This window comes from Xenopus tropicalis, chromosome 1 (genome assembly GCF_000004195.4).
Source record: "Xenopus tropicalis strain Nigerian chromosome 1, UCB_Xtro_10.0, whole genome shotgun sequence".
NCBI lineage: Eukaryota > Metazoa > Chordata > Amphibia > Anura > Pipidae > Xenopus > Xenopus tropicalis.
In genome coordinates this window covers 128,282,048-128,299,878 of record NC_030677.2, presented here as the reverse complement: position 1 = coordinate 128,299,878, position 17,831 = coordinate 128,282,048, and the positions used below count along the sequence as shown (strand labels likewise).

Below are 17,831 nucleotides of genomic sequence, written 5' to 3'. Positions count from 1 at the left end.
CCTGCAAGCATCCCCCTCAAAGGCAGCAGAGTGAGCGCTGTGGGGGATTATTGGAAGGAGTTCTCTCTCTTTCTCTATAGCCTGTGCAGTTGTTCACAGCTGAACTATGTAGGAGGTGTGGTTTTGGCACCCTCTTCACGGAGGAAGTGGCAAAGCAGAGGAAAACTACAGACAGCAGGATTAAAAATAAAACCAAGGAGGAATTGGGAGGAGGAGGAGTTGGCAGAAGGATTGAGCAGGAGGGGAAGAGGCCATGATCCGGATAATGATCTCATGGCCCGGCTGCCAGTGAGAGTTGCAGCCCCTGTGAGTGACGGCGTGTCTGCAGCACTGACAGGCGGGCACGGGTTGGTCAAAAGGTGGCACTGACCAGTTACCTCAGCAGCAGCATTATCCGCTCCTCATCCCGTCAGGGTGACAGACTGCAGGGACAGGGACATAAAGCGAAGTAGAAGGACTAAAAGCAGCGGTTCAAGCTCTGGCTCTTCGGTAAGGGGTGAAGGTAAGAAAGGCTTGCTTTACCTTTTGTTATTAATCTGCTCAGCCTTAACCCCATCCTCCCCAGGTGGGTATTGTGTTTGCCTTGTAGTCTCTGGCAGCTTCCACATTTCAGACAGTTTATTTGTTTTTCAGCAGTCCTTTAACCCTTTCACATTAAGTAAGGTGTTTTCAGACCTTTACTTGTGGGTCACAATAGGGACACGCAGTCATTTAAAGCCTGGCATGGTGCCCTGCACAGAGGGAGGGGGCATGGAGTGTAAGAACATAAGGAAATCTGCTTTGGGCATCAAAGCCGGGAAGGCAGTGCTGCAGGCTGCTCTAGTTCTCTGAGCTTTACAGCTGCTCATCCCCTTTCTCTTCTTTTTGGCAATGAAGTTTCAGTGAGGTGACAAGCAACTTAGCAGTTTCATTCTCCACATTATTCTCATTGTTTTATCAGTGTAGACCTGAGGCAGCAGAATTAATAGCATCTGCACCTTTACCTAGGATTAGCTCTGTGTGCTTCTGAAAGAATGCTCTTATACTGTATATTTATACATTTTATTTCAGTTAAAGGGGTAGTTCACCTTTAAATTAACTTTTAATATGTTGTAGACATTGATATTCTGAGACAATCTGGACAATCATTGGTTTTTCAGTTATTTAGCTTTTTGTTCAGCATCTCTCCATTTGGTATTATAGCAGCTATCTGGTTGCTAGGGTCTTATTTACCCTAGCAACCAGGCAGTGGTTTAAACAAGAGATGGGGACATGAATAGTAGAGGACCTGCATAGAAAGATAAGTAATAAAAAGTAACAATAATAATAAAATTGTAGCCTCACAGAGCAATCGTTTTTGGCTGCTGGGATCAGTGACCCCCATTTAAAAGCTGGAATAAGGCAGATGAGAAAGGCAAATAATTCAAAAACTATAAAAAATAAACAAATTGCAGAGCTGCTAGGAATAGGGCATTCTGTAAAATTCTAAGAGTTAACTTAAAGGTGAACCACCCCTTTAACCATGTATATGGAAAAGATTGTTCTCTTAATGTGAACTGTTAAGGTGCCCATACATTGGCCGATTGTAGCTGCCGTCGGCAGCTTATTGGCCTGTGTAGGGGCAGCAACGACGGCCATGCCCGACCGATATCTGGCCTGAAATTGGGCAGATATCGTTTGGGCAGGTTAGAAAATTTAGTCGGATCGGGAACCACATCGGAACCCAATGCGCCCTTTGCCATCGTTATAATTCGATCGCTTGGCCCCCATAAATTTGCCCAATATTGCCCACCTGTAGGTGGGGATATCGGGAAAAGATCCGCTCACTTGGCGGCCTCGCCAAGCAAGTAGATCTTAATGTGTATGGCCACCTTTAGACTTGTGTATGTTGTACAAAGGTGAACAACCCATTTAAGTTTCATGACCCAAATATTAGAAAAAGACTGATAAAATATTTCATGAACACATAGCCAAGAGAAAGCCCATTTACTCTAAAATGCAATGGCAACACAGTTAGGTTGACTATGTTGTATCTGAAAGGATCACAAGATTTCTGGAAAAATCATCCTCCGGACAATTAATAGTTTGTCCTAATGCACAAAATCCTGTCTTTCCAAGATGAAAAACAACATAACACAAGAACCTCATACAAACTGCCAAGACACAAAACCTGCACATTTCACAGGCAATGAGTCCACTATGAATTTCTCTTCATACCAGAGAATTATAGAGCAAAATGTGGTGCTATCTGACAGTACACCTACAAATTTACACCTAAATGGCTATGGGATATATTTATCATGCTGTGTAAAAAGTGGAGTAAAACATTGCCGCTGATGTTGCTCATAGCAGCCAATCAGATGCTTTGCTTTGATTTTCTAACTGTTGAAATCTAATTGCTGATTGGTTGCCCTGGGCAACAATCACCGGAAATACTTCACTCCACTTTTTACACAGCATGATATATATACCCCTTAGTGTTTTGGAATGGCAAAGTCCAGACCTCAAACTCATGGAGATGTTATGATGGACCCATAAAAGAGCTATGCATAACCAACTACCCTCAAACATCAATATGGATCTATATGGAAGAGTAGGACAACATTTCTCCCTGAAATATTGTTAACATTCTACAAGAACTAATTACTTCAAGTTGCCGGTAAAGGTTCTACTTGTAGATACTACAGCTACAGTGCCTCATTTACAAATGGTACACTCCCTTTTCTTCAGTTTACATTGCCTAGCTGATCCACAATTCTTCTGATGCACTGCATAAACCCCACAAGCCCATGTTACAGAGATGCTAGTCTGGTGGCTTTTTGTTCTTGGTGAATCTAGGCCAGGCCATGACAATGCCATGTCTATTACACCATTGCCATTCTTCCAGATCTACCTTATGCTGCTAGTTTCTGAGGATATTTAGTTAGTTTTAGTCAGTTTTAGGTCAGGTTTGGGTCAGTGTTTTTCAGTGGCGGGATTAACGTTGATTCAGGTGAAAATTACAGGGAGCAGATATTGGGCTGTTACTGCAGACAATGGGAGTCTCCAAAAATGTCTGAGTACGGTCCTTAATTGCTATTTAAAGGACAACGAAAGGTTAATATAAATTAAAAGTAAGTCTAAAGGCATTCTTTTTAAGTACTTACTGCATATCTAAATTCCCAGATCCCTGCTTGCTTCTCTCAGATATGGTGCTGGCAGCCTACAGTAGTGTGAAGACTACAGTGACATCACTGAAATCTCTCTGTCCTTCCTGTAGGCTGCCAGCGGCAGCCTTCCTATTCTCTGAGCATGTGTGTAACTTGATCCTGTCTCCTGTTCTGAGCTACACATGCCCACCAGCCAATCAGAAGTGGATCTGGCAGAGGGAAGGGGGGGGGGGAATGAAACACATGTGCAGTATGAAGCAAGGAGGGAAAGGAAGGGAGAAAACCTTTTTAGAGATGGCTGCCTGTTCTAGAAAATGTGAAGTAAGTGTGACTGAGTAAATATTTGATTAGGTGAGCCAAAAGTGTGGTGTTTTTACTAAACAATAAGAGGACTTTTGGGCAGTATGCTTTTTAAATTTTGACTTGCATTCTCCTTTAAATTAATTCACTGGTGGCCAGTATGGAACCTACTAAGTTAGGTAACAAAATCACCACCATGTTACACCATGTGTTCGCAATTTTAATGTGCTGCACACATGTTTAGATGATACAAAGAAATTACATATGATATTTTGAAAATGGCGCCTGCTTACATGGCTAATATGGTCAAGTTCAGGATGTATGCAGAGCATCTGAAAGGCATGGGGAGAAGATCTAAAATTGTGTTTCAAAAGGGATGGTAACTCAATATTACGAGGTTTTTTAGTCCTGGCTTTCATTCTCCTTTAAGTTTATGCCTTGTGTCCTTCATTTTAGGGGGGAATTAACAAAAGAGGAGGAAACTGAAATTGAGTGATGTTAAAAAGGAGTTTTAAAAATACCACATTCACAAAACCCTTAATTCATTGTGTAAATATGGAAGTTTTGCACACTTTTTAGGTGAACTGTCATTTCAGAAGGTTACACAAATTTCTCCATGCTAATCTGGAGTACAAAATCATTTTTGTGCAGGGTGGCATCAAAAGAAAAAGCTGGCATTCAAATGATTGTAAATTTGTAATTTTGATGGTTTTCTGGCATAAAAGGAACATTTTACACCAATATAACGCTAAACTCATGTTAACACTACTTTTGTGAATCCCCCCTGCAATTATAGCACAATGCCTAGAATTTGCATCATGTGCTATTTTTTGGATTAAAATTAAATAAATTAAATTTCTTAACTGAAACCCCCTCACAGAACCTAACTGCCAATAGATTTGCCACATTAGTACCACCTAGAACACTATATTTATTCTGCAGAAAGCATTACCATACCTGAGTAAACAGCCTTAGAAGCTTTCTTTGTTTGCTTAAGATTGCAGCTGCCATTATAGCTTGGTCTTCATAGCTTCCTGCCTTATAGCTCTAGCCTTTATAGCTCAGGTCACACATTCCTATGGGAAGGGGGAGGGAGTACTTAGCATATTTGTGGGAGGGGGGAGAACTGCCCAGACTCTGGCCCCAGGAATGAAGATTTTTTCTGAGAGAGGAAATCAGATACCCTAAGAACATGTTTACAAAAAAGGAGACAAGAAATCCTGTGTTTCTTTTGATAGAGGACTCTGGCAGCTTTTCTGTGATACTTATGGTTGTATATACATAGACCTCTCTGATTAAGCTTACTTAGTTTTTACCTTTCCTTCTCTTTTAATAGCAAAAAAATTAGCCCGGAAGAGTCATCTGGGTACTTGGTCAGGTCGTGGGTCAAGTGTGGTTATTATGATTATTATAGAGATTTCCTTAGTGACTGCAGTATACAAGCTATTTTGGAAATACAGAGACATAATTTTGCAGAACCTCATTACTTTTTTCCTGAATTTTTTGCTGAATTCAGAGCTGCATTCAGGAATCACAGGGCCCCTTATTACTAAGTTAGCAGGGCACTCCTCCAGGGGGCCCCACATTTTTAACTTACTGTGCAGAGAGCCGTGCCAAAAAGTAAAGTGGAGACCCAATGATAAAAAATTGGACGCGCAACCACATTCCTGATCCACCCCAGTCTTGACTTGTGCTGTAACTTTGCCCACAATCGCTCAAGAACACCCACAATCTTCCACAAGCCAAGCTCAGTCCCCACCAATCCTCTCACCTTTGGGACCCACTCTTACATCTATTGGAGCCCCCTTTGCTATTGGACCCTTTATTTCTACAATAGGATGGCCAGATCACTTGAAAATGAAGAGACATGTGTAATACATTCATGCTGCAGTGATCGCATTTACATTTATTTGCAATCAGTTCAACCCCTCTAGCTGGATTTTTTAGACTAGTCCCTGAATTTTCAAGTGATCTGGTCACCCTACTCCAGAATGCCCTGTAAACCGCTGATGGGAGGATTCAGCTGAATATTTACCATTTAGATAAACTAAATCTGAACTGTTACTGTCATTTGACATGATAACAATATGCAAAGCAGCAATTTTATTAGGTTATGTATTTGGCAGAATATTTTGTGAAGCATTTTGTATTTGCCAAATCCAGAATAATGGATTCAATGCGTCCTTAGTTTCAGATATTCAGCTTAATATTTTGGCAGGTATAAAGGGAAACTGTAGCATCTGCACTAGGCTTGTCATTGCATGAATAAAAGTAATCAAAAACATCTGGGGGTATAATAAAACAGGATGCTGCATTGCTACAGAATTGCAAAGGCAGCAGGTACGATAGAGGGCACCATATTTACTGTATTAAGATCACATTATACTAATTTTTATGCTTGCCTAATTTTTTGTTTTGATCATAGGATCAGCAGTCTGTGGATAAAAGAACCACAGTTTGTAGATGCTGTGTTCTACAGTATGGATGTTGGAAGAGCTGGTTAAATGCTTTTAAATAATTTCCTTAGGGGTCCCTGCCGTTGTCCCTGCATTTACAGGCCCCCAGCACCCCAATTTGTCCCACCCCCTTCCCACAGTCTTTATCAACATGGCAGCCTTTCTGCGGTCCCAGTGGCCCTCCAGCATCTACTGCCTGCCTGTAACACACAAAGACACACTTTTTCAAGTGTTTTATTGTCCAGTCTTATTAGTATGAACATTAATCACTAAGCATACACTGCATTTTTCCATTTTCAATATGAAATCTGCCTTGCCTTTTTCACACTAATAGGAGGATGCCATTCCTTCCATTGCAGACGTTTGCAGTTTATTAGATTAATAATTGTATAGAATGTGTAATTTCCAACCAATTTTTCAATTTTCCATTTAGTCCTTTGCAAATAGCTGTATTTTTGTGCATATAAAATGTTTATACTATACTTCTCTATATTGTGTAAATTACATGATCCCCCCACACTTTTTAGGCTTTACTCTTTAAAACATAGAAGGAATGTGCTAAAAAAAAGTTCTGTCTGAATTACTGAAAAATTCTCCAAAAACCCTACTAGGAGAGCCTATCTGTTTTACTTCCTGCTGCCTCCTTTCCTAGGATGTGCATGGGTGGCACTCAGCACTGTGATGCAGGGTAAAAACAGACTGAGCTACTATTAGTAGCTACTAGTCACAACTACAAAAATAGATGCTGATCATTTACTGATAATTTTCTCTATGTGTGTTTTAGCAGAGGCAATTCTCAGTATTTTCTGGGGTTTAGTAGCTGCTACTAAGTAGCCCATTGTGTCTTCGTCCTTATAGTCAATGGTTGGAATTTAAAGGAGAAGGAAAGCTTAAATCACCAGGAGGTGCTACTTTTTAAGCACCCATGGAGCAGTTGTGTCAGCCACAATAGAGCTCTGCTATTGCAGGCGACAAACTGCCCCAAAAAGGCTTTCCACCGGCAACAGAGTCGCTGGTGGAAAGCCCTTTGCATCGCTTCAAAATTGCCTGCGATGCCAAGGGGCTTTCCCCGGCGACTCCTATTCTTGCCCATGTGCTGCTGCCCTTAGGGTGAAGACACGCAGATTTATGAGTAGCAGCTACTTGTCGTGACTACAGAAATAGACAATGCTGATCATTTATTGATAACAGTCTCTACCTGTGCTTTAGCAGGGTAATTCTCTGTATTGTCAATTGCAGGGTATTGTCTGCCGTTTAGTAGCCATGACAAGTAGCTGCAACTAAAGGTGGGCTTACATGTTATGATCCGCTTGCTTGGCGAGGTTGCCAAGCGAGCAAATCTTCTCCCGATCGGGCTAATTCGGTCATTTCGCCCTGGGGCCAAACGATCGAATTAGAATGACGAGTATAGGTGTCTGTTGGTTTGGGGACTGCATCAACAAGCTGATGTGGTCCCCGATCCAACTAAAAATCAAATATGCCTGATCGACATCTGGCAGATTTCAGGTCAGATGATGGTCAGGCAGGCCCGTCGTTAGTGCCCATACACGGGCCGATAAGCTGCCGAATCGGTCTAAAGGACCCTTTGAGATTTCATCTAATACGCAGAATGCCAAGCAATAAGGAACAAAGTAAGGAGATGCCGGCACAGCTTTTATTAGTTTTTTTTATAGCTTGGTGTGGTTCTCTCCTAACAGGATTAGCAGCCTGGGGAAAAATTTTAGCAATCTAGTTCGCTGGGGGGGGTGCCTAACATTTTGGCATCTCCGCATAAAGTAGACTTTACATATCCTTAAATATGGCCAAACGGCCCAGTAATATTGGTCTTGGTATTCCTGCAAAAACACACTGATTTCAATATTTGTTTAAACTGTAAATGATTAAACATGTAGTTGTGATTTTGGTCGGGGCAAACCCCTAGTGGTGGCATTCCATTACTGTGTATACTATATCTTCCTTTGTTTTAAAGAAAGTTAGGTAAAACATTGGTGAATAAAAAAAAGACAGGCAAGTAAGGTTAATGTACTTGCTCAGTAAGTACTAACTAAATTACAGATTAGTGCTGGTATTGGTGTAGTTACTGTGTACAAAAGTGTGGATTCAAAAAGTAACTGGAACTTTTTGTGTGTATATTTATTTAATATAATAAAGGCACAGCAGTTGGAAGGCAGTTGTTATTACGGGGTGCCCGGGGACATAGCGGCATATATGTGTGCGTGTGCAGTGCATGTACACAGGGCGGCAGGAGCGGGCCCGCACATACAGGCTGAGTTTGTCAACCGGAGCAGAATCAGGAAGTCAGAGGAAAACACACAGACATGTTTGATCACGATGACATGACGGAGGGGAGGAGGAACAGGAACAGGGCCTGCAGCTTTACCTCTACACTAGCAAGGGAATAGAACGCCCCCACGCACATTGCATTAGGCTGGACCTTCCTTACGCCCGGATTTGCTTGCGGCCAGGTAGGCTTTATATTCGTCGGTGTATTCCTTCTTTCTCTTGCTGTGGCGTATTCGCTGTTTCTTTTCCTCGCAGTGTAGGGTAGCCGCCATCGATCGGGTGTAAAAAACTTTCAGGAGAGAGGGGAGGGAAGTAAATATGGCTCCCCCCCGCCTTCCTCAAACCCGCTTTGGGCCCGGTGGTGGAATGCAGTGCTGGTCAGTTTGCTGGGGTATAGAAGTAATGCGGACACCCCCTGCTGCTAGATGTGACGGGGCCTGACACCTCCTGACAGCACAGCTAGCTGGGGAAAGCAGGCACCCTGTATGGTTAGGGGTACAGTGTGTGGGGAACAACTATTCATTTTAGTATTGTGTTAATCGGGGCTGGACCCATTCCAGGCGGGGGCATAACGTGCCTTCTCGTATTTCCTAGTGGCCTCTAACTTTTTATGCTCCTTCAATCTTCAACCTGGCGCATACAGTTGTATCCTGGTCAGCCTCTTTACCCTTATATATGTATCAGCCTGTGGGTTCTACGCCTTTGGGGCTAATACAGGGGTATCCAATCTGTGTGACTCTACAGTTCTTGTGCAACTACATGTATAGTCAGGGTTGCAGTTCTACAACACCTGATATCCAGCTTGCAGTGGATGTTGGGGTTTTAGTACAGTGACTGCTGGAGGGTTACTAATTCCCTATGGGTTATCTATCTAGGCAGAAGCTGACGTTTTCATTTGCCAGACAGGAATCCTACTAGTATACTTAAAAGGGGTACTTTGGCATTATTAAGCATAAACATCATTACTATTTAGAAATAAATACAAGATTTTAAAATCAAACAGCTTTTCAGTCTCAATATTGTATGATGTGCCTACAAATCCCACACAACCCTGAATTCTGGCAATTAGCTACTCTCAACTTTTATAATTAGACACCTTTGACAAAATACAGCCAGACTGGCACTCCTGGTTTTGGGCCAGACAAATTCACATATTCTGCAATAACTTCTGTAGGGAAAAAAATTACACAGGCCTAAAGATTTCCTGCTGAGAGGGCTGCACTAATGAAATGTGAGAAGGCCCCTCTATTCAAGCCCCTGTTGCTCACATTTGAGTTGGAGTCATGTTTGGTATTTGACAACTTCCCTGACGTAAAGCACATGCTACCAGGAGGAGGAGGAGGGTTCCAGGCTTTTCCTGTGCACACTGGATTCTTCAGAAACTACTCGCTTGGTTAAAAATTAATCTGCATATTTGAGTGAACTATAATATAATGATCTATATTGAGCAGTGTTTTAAGGAAAGGACCAGCACCATACATTAATATGGAAGTTTTAGGTTATGTGGACAAACTGTTTTAAGACTGTGAATGTCGACCTCTGCTTTATTTTATTTTTTTTTAATTTATATAGCGATATCACATTTCTGCAGTGCTTTACAGACACATACCTCATGCACACTGAAAAGCAAATTGTACCCCCACAGGTGCCAATAATTTAAATACATCCTAACATTTATATTAAATTACTTTTTTATGTATGTGAAACAAATAACATGGCCAGCTTGCTTTATTCTGCACTACATTTTTTCAGTAAGGGCTTTTACACATGGGCATTTTATTTGTGACACAGTTTTGATACACATTAGCTAAATGATTATATTATGTATGTATGTATGTATATCTTTATTTATAAAGCGCTACTTATGTACGCAGCGCTGTACAGTAGAATACATTAATACAAACGGGGGTTAAAGATAATGGATAAATACAAAGTACAACAATAAATACAAATAAATACAAGGTACAGTTGCAATAAGAGTCAGAAACACAAGATGAAGGAGGTCCCTGCCCCGTAGAGCTTACAATCTATATTATTTTATTTTTATTCTTGTGTATTATATTCACACAAAGAAATGCACACCACGAGTTCACACAGGCATAATATAATCAATTAGCACAGGGAGATTAGCAATTAGCAAAGGGAGATTAGTCGCCTGTCATAATCTTCACTATTGCGGGTGACTAATCTACCCAACATGTCATCCCACCAGCAAGAATGTAAATGGCACACGCATCACTTCGGTTTTCGGAAGTCACCCGAAGTTTCCTTGCGAGGCAACTTCAGGCGATTGAAGCAATGCATATACCATCCCACCGGCAATTTACATTCATGCTGTTGGGATGGCATGTCGGGGAGATTAGTTGACCGCAATAGTGAAGATTTATTACGGGCGACTAATCTCCCTGTGTGCCAGTGCCCTTAAACTCACAAATTGCACTTAGCTGCTCTTGAAAATAAACACCTAAGTGGGGAATATGGGTTTCAATGCACTGGGCATGCATTTTAAGACATAAAAGTGAATGTTCATGTGTAAGAGCCTTTAAGGTTTAATTGTTCAGATTTTTTTTAAACTCACAGTGAGAAAGATATGTCTGATTTAGTGATATGCAGAAAATTTTGTTGGGAACAAAAAAATGTATACATTCCCAACCACTTGGTCCCATATGCTTTAAAAAAAACCCAGTTACTGTTTAATAGCATAAAGCAGGCATGGATGATATCTGCCATTAGGTTCTGTTCCCACTAGTGTTTGCAAGTCTGACATAAATTTTAATTACTTCTTAGGGCTCTGTCACACAGGGAGACTAGTCGCCCGCAACAAATCTCCGTTGTCGCGGGCGACTAGTCTCCCCGAAATGCCATCCCACCGACGAGAATGTAAATCGCTGCGCATGCCATACCATCAGCGATTTACATTTTCGCCGGTGGGATGGCATTTGGGGGAGTCTAGTCACCTGTGACAAGGGAGATTTGTCACGGGCGTCTAGTCTCCCTGTGTGCCAGAGCCCTTAAAGTGGGCTATACATGGGCAATTTCCAGCTGCCAATTTGTGTCCTTTAGTTTCAATAGCCTATGTGCCTTTGTATAGGCACCCCCCCAACAGACCTACCCAACTCCTATCTGGCCTAAAAGTGTATTGCCACCTCAAGTCTTCTGCTGTTATCTTTGTAGCATTTGCTATCTGACCTTTGCACAGGCATTATGATAGGGTCCACTATTACATAAATGCAAATATGCAGAATAGGACTGGTCTATGTGCACGGTTATTTTTGATCCTGAGAAGTTCTTCAGTCCCCATATTTTTAGTCTTTTCTGATGAACAGCACAGCTGTCTGTTATAGACCGCATGGTTCCTATTCACATATTTGCAAATCTGAAATACTCTGACTTTAAAGTGAATAAATATATATTTTTTTAATTTCACAGATCTAAAAATTGTAAGGACCTACCTAAATAACTGACATTTCCTGTATGTCATGAAACAAGACCAGCCATAACTATTTAAAAGAAATGTGAGTGTCTACTATTTTATGAATTATTTTATGATTAGCATAAGTTCCCTCTGCATTTATTCTCTTTATAAAAGTATTATCAACTCAAGCTTACCATATGACGCAAAAAAGGTTTTCCCAGCTATAAACCCAGAAAATAAGCACTTTTAACTGTAAGATGCATTTGAAGGCCTGGTGTACTGGTAAATAACTTTGTGTTGTAGCCATTATGTTGACATACAAAAATTTAAAATTATGCATTTTGTGGCTTTATAAAAGTCCATAATTTAAACTCGAAGCAACATTAGCCTGAAACCATTAGAAATGTGTAATTTACTTATTTGAATGTTGTGCATTGAATTACATTAGTTTCATTATGCAAATAAAAAAAATGTTTAGTTCCCCTTTAATGCGTGTTTGTGCTGCAATAGTTTCAATTCCCATTGTCAGGGATTAAAACTGCTCTTATTTTTCAGTCATTAATTCCAAGAGGCCTTCTTAGTCGAATAAGAGGCATGATATTCTGTTGGCAGAAAAATGCCAGTAACCCCAATACCACCACTGTACTCTGCAAATGACATTAGTTGCATCCACCTTAAGGCAGTTAATGTTAAAAAGCAGTCTACATGGACTAAATTAGGTGTTTCTCTGCTTCTGGAGAAAACAGCATGTGTGACATTAGCCTTGAAAATGGTTTTGGGCATCCAGAAGCTGCATAATGCAACTTGCACACATATCACCACAGGGTACTACTGTTCAAAGCAGACCAACAATATGTTTTAGAACACAAGCCATTTTTAAGTGCAGACCTTTTACCAATTTGCATGCATTGTTTTTACTTGCTTAATTTCTGAGATAACGATGTATCAAGATCTTTTTTCAGTACCTGATATTTGCTGTTATTTATTCTATTTTGATATACCATAGAGCAGTGCTGTCCAACTGGCGGCCAGCGACCCCCCTCTGTGTGGCCCCCCACCTGTCTGGCTGCTTTGATGGCTTACCTTTGTGTAAGCTTTAAATGGTATCTGTACTGTGATTAACTGGCTCCCTGCATGGTTCTCACCTCAGATTCAGGCTGTAATTCCCCTGTATTGTTTAAAAATGTAATCCCCTGTGTTGTTCACACCTTTTAATCCGTGCATTGTTCACCCCCTGCAGTGTTTACACCTCAGGCTCAGGCTGTAATCACCCACATTGTTCACCTGTTCACACCTCACATATTGTATGTACTGCCTGACCTATGCTGCCTGTGTGTATGGCACACACAGGCAGAGTATGGCACACAGAGGCAGCATAGGGTAGGCAGAGTATGGCACACACAGGCAGCATAGGGCAGGGAGGGTATGGCACACACAGGCAGCATAGGGCAGGCAGAGTATGGCACACAGAGGCAGCATAGGGCAGGCAGAGTATGGCACACACAGGCAGCATAGGGCAGGCAGAGTATGGCACACAGGCAGCATAGGGCAAGCAGAGTATGGCACACACAGGCAGCATAGGGTAGGCAGGGTAGGGTAGGGAGGATATGGCACACACAGGAAGGGTAGGGCAGGGAGGGTATGGCACACACAGGCAGGGTATGGCACACACAGGCAGGGTAGGGCAGGCAGGGTATGGCACACACAGGCAGAGTAGGGCAGGCAGAGTATGGCACACACAGGCAGGGTAGGGCAGGCTGAGTATGGCACACACAGGCCGCATAGGGCAGGCAGAGTATGATACACACAGGCAGCATAGGGCAGGCAGAGTATGGCACACACAGGCAGAATAGGGCAGGCAGAGTACTGCCTGTGTGCGCAATACCCTATGCTGCCTGTGCGAGATGAACCTGGCAGGGGTTTGTTCTGGGAGTTTGTTGGAAATAGCCATTAAATGGTCCCTAAGGTGTGTAATTATGTGCTGGGGGTTGCTGTGCTATCCACAGGGGAGGTGGAGGAGGCATTTGGATTTAAGGCATATGTCTTAGTATGACATAATATAATTCTTTCATATATCAACGATGGTTGATATCCCTGCAGTGAGGACCAAGCATTTGGGTTTTTGCTGCACTACCAACATTGTGATAAAATGGGTGTGGTTTGAAGTGGGTGTGGTTAAAAGGGGTGTGGTCAAATCTGGCTTCTATTAGCGTCCCTCCACCATGTATGCTAGAGAAATTCCGGCCCTCGGCACTGCAGAAGTTGGACAGCACTGCCATAGAGTATGTCACCAGTAGGATAACCTATGATAAAGCTTTGATTATCAGTATCATCTTCATTAATATAAGAAGGCCTTAATATTTCTGTGCATGCAGTGTAATAGTCTACATTGCAAAATTCCTCAGTTTAACAGTTTATTTTTCTTCATTGTTCACAGTGCAATTTAATCATATTATTACAACGCCTTCAGTGAAACACACTAGTTAGTGCTATAGAATATGTTATTAAAAGGAGTTGGCGCTCAAAACAAACCACCATGTGTAATCAAATCAATCAGACAGTGTTTATTATACAATAAATCAGTATATTAAAAAGTTACAGTTTAGAATATGTCCAATAAACGTAATATTTCAGAAAATAGAGAATTAAGCGCAACCTGGGAAATCACTGTTTTCAGTTGTAGCTGTTATACTGTGCTGACAGTTCTTTCTGTACCAAATGATGTGTTATAAAAGAGCAATACTGTTAGTGTTTGGTGCCACTCACATGTTGTGACCACACAAAGAACATCAATGAGCCATGAGTAAAAATCCATCATATATAAGCTATATGCATCCTCTTCAGTAATCTGTATGAAATTACATCTCTCTTTTGAGAACTCTATCCACTGTTTTTAATTTGCCTGTTTGAATCAGCCTGTGTTATTCTTGAGCATAAGAAGCATATATAAAACAGATTTTGCTTTTGGTATATATTTTCTTATGCAAGAATGTAAGCACAGTGTACATACTTGTTAAAACAGATTTTGGAGCACTGTTAATTGTGGATAGTAATTGTAAGGACAAGAATGATTATTCTTTATATAGTGCCACCATATTTTGTAGAACTTTACAGAGATTGTATATCATTGACATTGGTCACTGCCTCTGTGAAGTTTGATGACTAAAAATCCCTATCATACTTACACAATAGGGTCAGTTTTATCAGGTGCCAATTAGCCTACCTATATGTAGAAAACCAAGGGCTACAATGCTAACTACTTGTCTAACTACTTGTCCCTCAATGCTCATTGCTGTTCCTCAATGTGGGGATCTGACAATAATAAAAGAACCCTCCTTCTTTCATACAGCAAGATGCAAGTAGTTGTATATGGAGACGGGTATGAACAATGCACTTTCCCTGGTTCCCAATTTCACTAGTAATTTGGTATCTATGCAAGTGTGTATACTTTAAAAAAAAACAGGCATTTTTAGAATAATAAAATAATAAAATTGACAAGCCACCATACCACTTCAAGGTACCGTATATACTCGCGTATAAGCCGAGGTACCTAATTTTACCTAAGAAAACTGGAAAAACTTATTGACTCGAGTATAAGCCTAGGGTGGGAAATGCAGCAGCTACTGCTAAGTTTCAATAATCAAAATAAATACCAATAAAATTACATTAAATGAGGCATTTATTTAAAAGAAATACAGTAAACTAGCTCAATCAGCAACCAAGCTAAAACACAAAGAGTTACAATCCTTCAAAACTATGTATAGTTTATATAGAATATAAAGTGCAATGTCTAGTGCAGAATGGGACAGGTGAGGATGGTAGATGAAGATAAATTTGGGAGCGGGCCAGGGCACTGGAGGGTCTGGCTGTGGGTGACCTAATTTGCACACAAAGGACAGAGGGTGCTAGTCTGGAGGGACCTATGGCACCAGACTCGAGTATAAGCCGAGGGTGATTTTTCAGCACATTTTGGGTGCTGAAAAACTAGGCTTATACTCGAGTATATACAGTAAATCCCATATGGTGGTCATTTTTCGTAGGCTGGTACCTCGTTGCACGGTAGGATTTTTTCGGATAAGAATACCAGTACACCGGAAGATTAGGCACCCCCCATAAATCTTTGCACATGCAGCACTTTGTTTTTCCAAACTTGCCCAATGTTGTCTTGCAAGGAAACTTCAGGACACTTTGGAAAAATGAAGCGCTATGTATGTTTTCCCACCAGCAATTTAAATTATCGCCGGTGAGAAGGCATTTCTGGGAGATTAATTGCCCGTGGTAACAAAGATTTATTGCTGGTGAGAAAGCATTTCTGGGCGATTAATCACCCGTGGTAACAAAGATTTATTGCAAGGGACTAATCTTCACATGTGCCAGAACCCTAAGTGTCTCCTGACCAAAGGACTGGTTTCACAGGCTTAATCCTCCCCCACACGATGCTTTTGAGAGAGAGAGAGAGTGATTGCCCAGACCACCACCCATATTTAAAGTCATAAGACCACCTGCTTGATTTCGACAGTAATAATATAAAATAATATTGGTGAAATCAAGTAGTGTTGGAGACCAGCAATGTCTGTAGGATTGTGAATTGCTGAGCATTTGAAAAAAAATACAGTACTCTATGATGAACCGTTATCAACAAAAAATGTATAGTCTTTTATTTAAATGCCTGCTGGGGAATAATGACACAATACAGAAAAGCAAGGTCTATAATGTCATACTTTACAGTAAACCATGCATGCCATTTTGGCATGGTATACTGCAATTAAGGTGGGCATACAAAGGCTGCAAAAGCCACTGCGTTGGTTCCTTCAGACAGAGTTAGCAGCTTATTGGCCCATGTATGGGGCCAGTCATTAGGTACCAAGTGGGCTATGCAGCTCTTACAGAACCTTGTAACGCCCTGTATGCTTTCACTCTAAGTAGCCTCTAAATACAGGTCACTGAAGGCAATTACCATATATGTGTGTGCTGCACCTGTTGCATCGTCTTGCATGTTCTGGAGGAAATTAATTGACTCTTGCATCAAGGATTTTTTCTACAGGATAATTTCCTTCAATTGATGAAAAATATTTGTCTTTTTTGCTCAACTTTAAGGCGCATAAAAATTCCAAACAATGCAATAGAGGGCTATTTACGACAGTGGGGTGTAACCATAAGTATTAATTGCTATAGTAGCAACTATACATGGGTGAAAAACATCACTTTTTTTTCAAGATGGTGCCAACAACTCTCACAAGATAATGTCTCTGCATCATTATGTTTAGTGTGGTGCTGTATCATTACATTTAGTGCATATGTAATGACACTAGCTCAGAAAACATCTCTAGCAACACAAATGCATAATCATAGCGGCATTTGTGTTTACTCTTTGTAAAGTTACCAGAAAACTGATTGATTTGAAATAATGCTAGTCAATATAGTTGTATAAACATACAGAGCAAGGCAAGCCACACTGTGTGCTTTTTATGTAATGTCGTAAAGTTACGAAATGACACAAAGGCGTAATGATCCACTGCATTATGGGGAGCACAAAGTTACTGATAATAGTAGTGGTGTATGGGAAGGTTGAAGAAAAATGCATGACCAAAATCAGTTAGTGTATAAACACAAAAAACTTTATTCAGTTAAACAGAGAACTGAAGCTACTCCATGTTTGGTTATTATGAGGTTGATAATTAGATTAGCAGTGCACAGATAACCACTGCATAATGGTCTCCTGCTTATCTGTAAGCCAAAACAGTCACAACAAAGGGTGAAAATTGATTGTTTTCCATACAGAATTCATTATCACTAGTTAAACTCTGATAATTATGGTAATATAGTAAGTGTTAAAGCAATGATAAATTAGTAAGTGTGAATAATAAATCTTAATGTTTTATCTTAAAAATAACCTATTAAAATATTCAGAATTTTCACAAGTACATTATGCCTATTTTGCTTATGTTAAAAAGGGTATATATAGGTATATGCTGTCAGTCTAATAACAGTTTCTTAAGCACAGGGTGCTTTTAAAGGAAAAGTAACACTAAAAATTTTTAACTAAAAAATCTATTCTACCCTCCCCCAATAATTGCCCTATCCTGAAAACCATTTGTTATTTTGAATGCTTTAGTAGAAAATACCTGTAAAAAACTTGGCTTCCGGTCATTTGAACAAAGGCGATACGGCGATGCCGGGGAAAGTATCAGGAGATACACGAACTATGCGGCAATCGATTGATCGAGCCTAGCCTGACCCTGACTCCTT

The 17,831-nt window shown here is 40.8% G+C and overlaps 1 protein-coding gene across 7 annotated transcripts in view; it reads left to right on the top strand.

Moving 5' to 3' along the window:
* Positions 1–241: 241 nt before the first annotated feature.
* Positions 242–17,831, top strand: part of smarca2 (SWI/SNF related, matrix associated, actin dependent regulator of chromatin, subfamily a, member 2) — a 111,165-nt gene continuing 93,575 nt past the window's right edge. For 3 of the 7 annotated variants that reach the window (XM_031890707.1, XM_031890703.1, XM_031890689.1), the window contains exons 1-2: positions 8,095–8,349; positions 11,597–11,682. The gene's annotated coding sequence lies outside the window, so the exon portion shown is untranslated. Of the gene's footprint in view, positions 503–8,094; positions 8,350–11,596; positions 11,683–17,831 lie in introns of those variants that run through there. The other 4 variants (XM_031890694.1, XM_002941009.5, XM_031890702.1 and 1 more) reach the window with 4 other exon arrangements.